Genomic DNA, 8,028 nt, shown 5'->3' with positions numbered 1-8,028 from the left:
TTGAGACTTATGTGTTCCCCATCTCTAAAGAGAGTAAGAACTAAGATTAGAGAAACAACTGTGTTCTCTATTCCTACAGAATGTTGTAGTTGCATTTTAATTTCAGCTTCAAAATCCAGGCATTAACATTTCTAAACTGTATCTGTATTATAACTACTGTAATGAATTGAGAAACTGCAAACTGAAAAGCCTTGGACTACTCTGTTTGGCAGACTGCTTTACTAACTTGTATTCTATTACCATTCTTCATCTAATAGAATTTCCTGCCAGCAGTGTCAAACTTACTGGTTGTTGGAAGTTTGTAGAGAAGAACTTTGCATTAAGTAAATGGCCACGATCCATTCTGGCTGTACAGTAACTGTTGTGCTCCAATGACTTTTTTCCTGAATACAAACATCAACAGTTATGGGATTGATATTCTGATATTAATGTAATACTTCTGAATGGTTTTATTCTCCAGAGATACTGCTAAGCATACCAACATAGAGGAGCTACACATACCTCACACATTCAAGGCTGAGGTCTTTCAAGTGGCATAAAAATTACAAAAACATCAATTGGAAGGGATTCTAGAAGATCTCTGGTACAGCCTCATATTTGAGAGGAGCAGCCACTCTGCCCTGTGCCCACAGAAGGAAGAAGCACACACGTGCAGTGTAGAGCTGAGCAGTTCCTAATGTTTAAAGCTACGTGGTGTTATTTATCTGCATCTGAATAATGACAGATATACACATCTTCAAGTGGCTGTTACAAGACACACAGCAACAGATTTGCAGAAAGGTGCAACAGAAGTCAGAAAACTTAGAAAATCTGATCAAACTGAAGCAGCATGGCTAAGAAGGCTTTTACCACAGCAGAAAGCATTGCCTGACGGCATATATTGCCTTCAGTACAGACAGTTCCCAGGCTGCATTTAGGGATTCTCTAGGTTCATACCAGTTGTAACCTGCAGTTTCTGATTTTGTCACTGTAATACCATGGAAAGTGTAGCAATGACAGCATCACAGCAAAGTCCTAGGCTACAGCAGGTGACTGCAGCCACAGACACAAAAGTAAAAGAAAGAAGCTGCTTACCCCTGAAAGGCCTCAGGTAGGCAGGGACCTCCAGAGAGATACCCTCAGCTCCACTGCCAACCCTTAAATGAGGGCTGGAAGGGGCGGATCCTGGCTCCAGCCCTCCTGTCACTCAGCAGTATTACACGCACCTGAGCTCCCCTGGGCCGGTCCTGCCTTCCCACCAGGTGCTCCATCACTGCTGCAGGCCATGACTGAGCATTTCTGCTACAGCCATCATTCGCATATTCTCCTCCTAACTATAACATAACCACGGTTTCTTGTTAACAGTCACCAAAAGTCTGTACATACTTAAGATCCACCACCCGTAATTAAATCCTGAATTATAGCCTAACTTTTCAGTCTTCTGGCCTTTCAGTATTCACCTTCAGCTGCGTTATCTCCCACAGCAATCTTGAACTGCATGGATTGTCATCATTCTCTACTGCTTTAGACAGTTCTTAATGCATCTTTAACTGTGGCTATTACCCCTCACACTCGTTCCTTTTGAGCTCAATATTCTTAAGCCCACGTATAGACCCCTCTGAGGGATCATCTTGCTGCATTTGAAATAGCATGTTTACTGAATTATCAACAGGAACATATGTAACAATTACACAGATCAACACAGTGGGAAAGGCACTACAACAAAGGTGTGACGATGGAAGGACTGCCACAATAGAAAGGTGCTACGAAGGAAGGGATGAAGATTGCCCACCCATATCAGAAGATTCCAGTTGAAAGGAGAAAGCTTCACCAAGGAGGAATCGCCAACCAGGCATCCCTCCCCAGTGGCAGTCAGCCCTGAAATGAGCCCTAAGAGAGGTGCGGCCAGGCTGCACCCATCCTGCCCCACAGCTGCACTGCCTTCACCTGCGCTCCCAGGGCTGACCGGTCCTTTCCCCAGGTGCTCAATCAGTGGGTCAGCTGTGACTCAGCAGTTCCCATACAACGTGCAAGTTTGGATGCAGCTCCAAACACCATCTTCCTGGCTGTTCTTGCCTTATACACTGGCAGGGAACTGTTAGAAAGTCATACATCAGCTGCACACATTTGCCACAAATCCAGCAGCCGCCTATGGTAACTAATCCAGGCCAGAATGTCTCACCTTTCTACCACCGTCAGCTTCACCACACGAGGAGCAGGAACAGTTGAAGGCCAAACACCTGTTTCCTATCCCACATGACAACAGCAAGAGAAGTTGTGCAGAGCCAATGCAAATTAGTTGTCCTGTACAAAATTCTGCAGATGTGCACTGACAGAGAGCGGCTTGAAGAATGCACAAAATCATATCTAGTAACACATTAAGCTGTTGGCCTCCAATTCAGCATCAAAAGTATCTACAGACAATTTCAGCTTCGTCGGGGAAATCAGGCACGCAGAGCTGAGATTGTGCTACGACTCACTGCAGGCTGTTTAATATGATCCTGGTTCTTAGTGATACCACAGTACCCAAAAGCAGCATGGTAAGAGATTTAATTACTATTACCCACTGTTAGCAGGGATTTCCGTAGCTCTAAGACTTACTGTCTTTTCCCAGGGAAAAGGCATTTGGCCACCAACTACTTAACCCCTCCATTCTTGTCAACCAGAAGGCTTCCAAAGCTGCTGAACTTCCAGATAAACGTTTGTTACACGAACCTCGTGCACATCTACCAGGTAACAAGCGGGTCCCTCAGGAAGATGCCCACAGAAGCACACCAACATCTTCCTGAAGAACAAAAGTACCTTTGTTCACCAGGCCCACATGAGACAAACAAAGCGTGTCAGCAAGATGTGTTGTGGGTCCAGACGCTTATCTGCTTGGGAATGGCTGTGTAAACAGGAGTAAGCTAGGACAGAAATAAACAGCCTTTAGATGAATTGTTGCATGCCCTGTTTCAGCTCTCTGAAAATATTGGCAGCTCTGCCTACACTGTAACTAACCCATCTCAGCTACAATAGCCCTATTCACACAAAGTGCGTCGGGAATTCATGCCAAAAGTTACTCCCACAGTGTGCAGAAGCAGAGCTGCTTTCCTCTGATTAGTTTACTCATTTTGATAGAAAACTGTGTGTTTGGCACACCGCTTTTGAAGGGTAACAGTAACTGCACTTCAATAAATTTAATATTTTGTTATAGAGGAAAACAGTCATAGAAATGTACTGTTTGAACTGTGTCATGCTACAGGGCTTCACTCCTCAGCAGAAATGGTCATCTCAGAACTCACCATTTTATATTTGAAGCCAGGTTTGCAGAGGTGTTTTTACGTACGAATGTTTCTCTTAGACAACTTAAATTCTTCTGTCAGGACTCAGCACTAATACCCTGAATGACTTCTGATTATCAAACCTGCCTCATTACTCGTGTTCACCCTCTCAGGTTTAAGTAGCTATGCTTCTGTTGAGCAGCATGGACCTTGCTGAACTCAACCAGCAATCTGCCTCCACCGAGGGAGGTGACTATTTACATTGAACTTCCACCTGCCCATTCCTCTCGTTAACTTCTGCATACTGAGACCTTCCTTCTTAGCCTATGGCCAGTAGGATTCCTTAAACAGACTTCAGGGACTTTGACTTTGACAGGTAGACTAAACTGCTTACCTATGTTCGCTGACCCCTCAGAAAACACACTCTCTACACCTACCCGAAAGGAGGCGGTGGCAAGGTGAGAGCCCTCCTCTGCTCCCAGCTAACAAGCAACAGGCCTAAAGGGAACAGCCTCAAGTTGCACCAGGGAGGGTCCAGACTGGACATTAGGAAGAATTTATTCTCAGAAAGAGTCAGACATTGGAGCAGGTTGCCCAGAGAGGTGGTGGAGTCACTGTCCCTGGAGCTGTTTAAGGAAAGGGATGATGTAGCACTCGGAGATATGGCTTAGAGGACAGTACTGGTGGCAGATGGATGGATTGGACTAGATGATTATAGAGGTCTTTTCCAGCCTTAATGATTCTGAAATTCAATACATTTGAAAAGCAGGATTTCTCTTTGCAGGAACAGTGGTGACTATTCTCAGGTGGGCACTAATTCTGTCCTTTATTATTATTTTACTGATTTGATCAGCAGAATTTACAGCTGGTTGATAGGCCTGTGATCCCCTGGATCCCTCCTGAGACCTTCTTTATAGTCTGGCATTGCATTTATCACCCCTTGCTCTGCAGGAAAAAGAGAAGTTTCAAGTGAGAGATACACATTGCTAATTTTAATCCAGACACTTCAACCCCGAGATAAGAATCTTGAGTGAGTGTTCCACTCCAATATGGCACCATGAGTATATTTGTACCATAACCTCTGCCATGGTTGCTTCCAATTCAGGCAGATCTTCAGCTCTTTCTAGGTTGATAAGTTTAATTATTATTAAAATGCTCTGTATTGTAGAAAATCAGTGTTTGTACTGTTTTGCAAGGAGGGAGACTTCCTTTCTCCATATTAAGAAGAATAACAGGTAAGCTAAGAAACCTCTCAGTTTAGGTTCCCTCTTTCAGTTACCCACTAAGAGAACTGTTTTCCCATCTGGAAGATGTATTCATAAGGTCTGTAGGCTCATGCTTCTATTCTCAGTAGTAATTTTAAGTTAAATTCTTTGCATCCAACAGATCCTTAAGATTGTTTTTCTTCTTTAGTGTTTGTATACAGAATCCTGGACAAATAACTCCTATGAATTCGTCATGCTAAATCAGAGCCAGCTGTATTCTACCTCTTTTCAAATACAAAATAAAAGATAAAAGTTAATGCTGATAAAGTAAAAAACCTGACCTTTGACTTCTGAAGAAAACTGGGCCAGATGCCGGGTTACAAAGAGTCGCAGTTGCTGGTTCAGATCGCAGAACAAAGGGTTAATACTCCAGGAGCGAATTCCTGCCCAACAGAGAAAGAACAGTGAGTTAGTGGCTACAGAAAGAGGAGACAAAAGTAAACATGACATCCAGGAAGCAGCAATTGCCTTCCGAGAGAAGATGGTTAGCGCTGAGAAAAAGTCTTCTAAAGCAAAGGGCCATGAGTCGTTCCCTTCCATAAAACACCTACACCTGCAGTACATGCATCAAGCAACTCTTTTTACAGCCTAGGTTTCACATGAGTGAAACAGAAGAACCATGAAGGATCATGGCTAAATTGCTCTAGTTAAAAGTTCATTAACTTGCCTAAGCGAGTTAAACTACTAAACAGCTCAGACACATCAGCTTGGTGCTCTTGGAACTTGAGCATCCTTCAAGTCACAGAAACCCCCCCGACCTCAGCTCCCTCTGCCTAATCATGCCCTCAAAGCCCCTGATCCTACTGAGACCCTTTGGGTTTGTTCTTTAATCTACATAATCTTCGTAAGCTAATCGCCTTCATATCACAGCAGGAAACAGCGTCTGCTCCCAGAGCGAGTGGCACCATGCCATGCTGGGAAGTCACCTTCAGCCCTCAGCATTAGCAGCTGTGTGTTCTGAATGACACCAAACACCACAGATCAGAACTTCACAGGCTAATAAGGAGCACCTTCTCCTTGGTGGTGCAGCACTGCATTGTGGTGTCATGAACAATAATGGAATTACACTGTGCATCACTATGCTGGCCTCTTACGCTGCTGGCTGCAGAAGCACAGCTGCAGAAGGCCGCTAACACAGACTTCTAAGAGTCAAACAGAACAAGGATCTCAGCCCTAGTATTTACTTTTAAGGTCCGTGTTGAGAGTTATTCCACCATTTTCTGAAGACGTGCCCTCTCTTACATAAAAAGGTAGCCAAATGACTTTTTTTTTTTTTTTTTTTTTAAGGAGTGAAGCGTGTTGGCTTTTCACATATACTACTTCCAGTTACTGCAGTTCTGGTTCTCCAGCACAGCAATTTGAGGTCGCACAAGAGCTTCTGAAGGCTGCTGGTGGAAAGCAGTATCTTCTAGGATACAAGGTAGAATGTATCAGCTTGTTCAACACAGATGCAGGATGGAATCACCAGGTCATTGCATTGCACTTGAGTAGTCTCAAGAATTCACAGTAACTCAAGAAAATATTTGTTTTAGGATTTTTCCCTGATGACTGCTCAAACCATAGAGTAATAGCTTCACAGCAGAGTATACAAAACAAACAGTAAGCCCTCTGAACATCCAGAAACTTACCACCACTTACATTGTCACAGAACACCTATTTATTTTTGACTGCAGAGGGTAGGAACAAGTAAAACACACAACAAAACGACAACACAACAGGAAGGGAAAAGATAAAAGGACTGTTTTCCTATGAAATAGCCTTGGAAAGCATGATGGATTAAATTAGCAGCCAATGCCTCTTAATGCAGTGCTTGTGAGCATTCCCACCCGAGCAGAGCACGGCAGCACGCTGCAGGACACATCCTGCTGACTCGAGCTGCTGTGTCAGAGTCTTCGAGTCCTACTGCAGCAATTGATGCTATTTGAGGCACTGCTACTTCTTCCAAAATACAGACAGATATACTCTTTCAGAGCAATGAAAAATGAAATTCTCATTTCACTCATTATTGCCACAATTTATGCAATGTCTTTTTCCCCCCTTCGGGCAGTCTAAAATCACTTCTAACCTATCCCCACCTGCCACAGTTTCAATTTATGCCATCGTACAATACCCAGAACAATGTCCTTGCTGATTTCCATCCTATCTGCTGATGCAGGAGTGCAGACTATGCCATAACAAGGTTTCCAAACTTGCATATTTTTCACACATGCACAGTTTGGGTAATGTACCATGGGTCTCATCAGTTTCCCTTCTCTTTCCTTATACTCTTGTAATATTTTTTTTTTTTGCTGTTGATTTCCTGCCAAGATAATTGGGTTTTACAATTTGGTATTTTCTTCTTCTACTCTTTCTAATATTGTTTCAGAACAGGTCAAAAGTTACACAGGAACAGAAGAATCAGACCAGTATTTGTGGCATCATTTTAGAATAGGTATTCAAGTGTTCCACAGATACAGTGACACTGCATCAGAAGCAGTAAGGGTGGGAACAAGCAGGTTCCTGCAGCGTCCCATATGCATTATTCAATTTCTATGAATCAAGCTGTAAGAAGAAAACGGGGAAAGCATGCTTTCTGGTTCAGCCTGAGCGAGGGATACATTCATTTGGTCTTCATGAACCTCCTCCTGGTAGGCTTTGTGCAGGCAGGGCACAACAGCCAGAAGAACAGAGGCAAATAAAAAACTGTTTTATTCTTAAAACGAATCTATAAATAAAAATCTAGACGTACAGCATGCAATGTTTCGGACCAGTTCTGTTTGCCATCAAGTAGCTGCTGCGAGGGGATGCTTACCCATGTGCAAACGGCCCAAAGGCCAAAAGCGTCTGCAGCTGACAGGAGTCGGCAGGCATCTGGCAGACTGCTGACTGCAGAACGGGGCACGTGCTGTGCCATTTGAAATCTGCACCGCAAAATCTGCTTTTATTTTTCCTGGTACTTAAAACCAGTGCACCTTGGAAATGGGTGAGAAAAGGGAGAAGCACATACAAACTTTCTGGGGTTATTACTTCATTTTTACAGGTGTAGGACACCGCTTTTTAGAACAGGACACCGTCTTTCCCACCTTTGAGGCGCTGATGTCACGACAGTCCGTCCTTTAGGAACCATTACAAACCTCCACGAAGCCGCAGCCTCCGCCCCACCGGCCGGGTCCCATCCCTTTAAATACCACCATCTCCTCTACATAGAGCCCTATCCCCGCCGGGGCCCCGGCACAGAAAGCACAACAGCAGAGACCGCACCGTCCCCGTGCAGCAGAGCCGGGCTGCTCTTCGTCCTCCCGCGGTCGCGGTCCCAGGGGCGCTCCGCAGTCCGCGCCGCCGCTGCCCCTCGCACTGCGGTAAGCTGCCGCGCAGGGCGAAGCCCGCAATTAGCCAAAGTTCGGGCAAGACGGGGACCAGACCCGACCCGCGGACCCACGAGGAAGGTGGGAATCCGGAGGAAACGTGCAGAACGGAAGGGAGAAAAAATATCGTTTGCGGTCCGAACGTCCGCAGCGCTCCGGCGCGCCGCAGCCGCGCGC

General features: G+C 44.9%; 2 long non-coding RNA genes across 2 annotated transcripts; one reads left to right on the top strand and one right to left on the bottom strand.

The window, feature by feature from the left end:
* Window positions 1-4,044: 4,044 nt before the first annotated feature.
* LOC104912898 lies at window positions 4,045-5,514 on the bottom strand. Its single transcript, XR_002119103.2, has 3 exons — window positions 5,434-5,514; window positions 4,789-4,890; window positions 4,045-4,187 (listed from the first exon to the last, which is right to left on the bottom strand). It is a non-coding gene; the product is annotated as an uncharacterized LOC104912898 (long non-coding RNA).
* A 96-nt stretch (window positions 5,515-5,610) lies between these two features.
* LOC109369686 lies at window positions 5,611-7,540 on the top strand. Its single transcript, XR_002119106.2, has 3 exons — window positions 5,611-5,698; window positions 5,795-5,927; window positions 6,873-7,540. It is a non-coding gene; the product is annotated as an uncharacterized LOC109369686 (long non-coding RNA).
* Window positions 7,541-8,028: the final 488 nt, after the last annotated feature.

The sequence above is a fragment of the Meleagris gallopavo genome, chromosome 12 (genome assembly GCF_000146605.3).
Source record: "Meleagris gallopavo isolate NT-WF06-2002-E0010 breed Aviagen turkey brand Nicholas breeding stock chromosome 12, Turkey_5.1, whole genome shotgun sequence".
NCBI lineage: Eukaryota > Metazoa > Chordata > Aves > Galliformes > Phasianidae > Meleagris > Meleagris gallopavo.
This window is presented reverse-complemented; position numbering and strand designations above follow the sequence as displayed.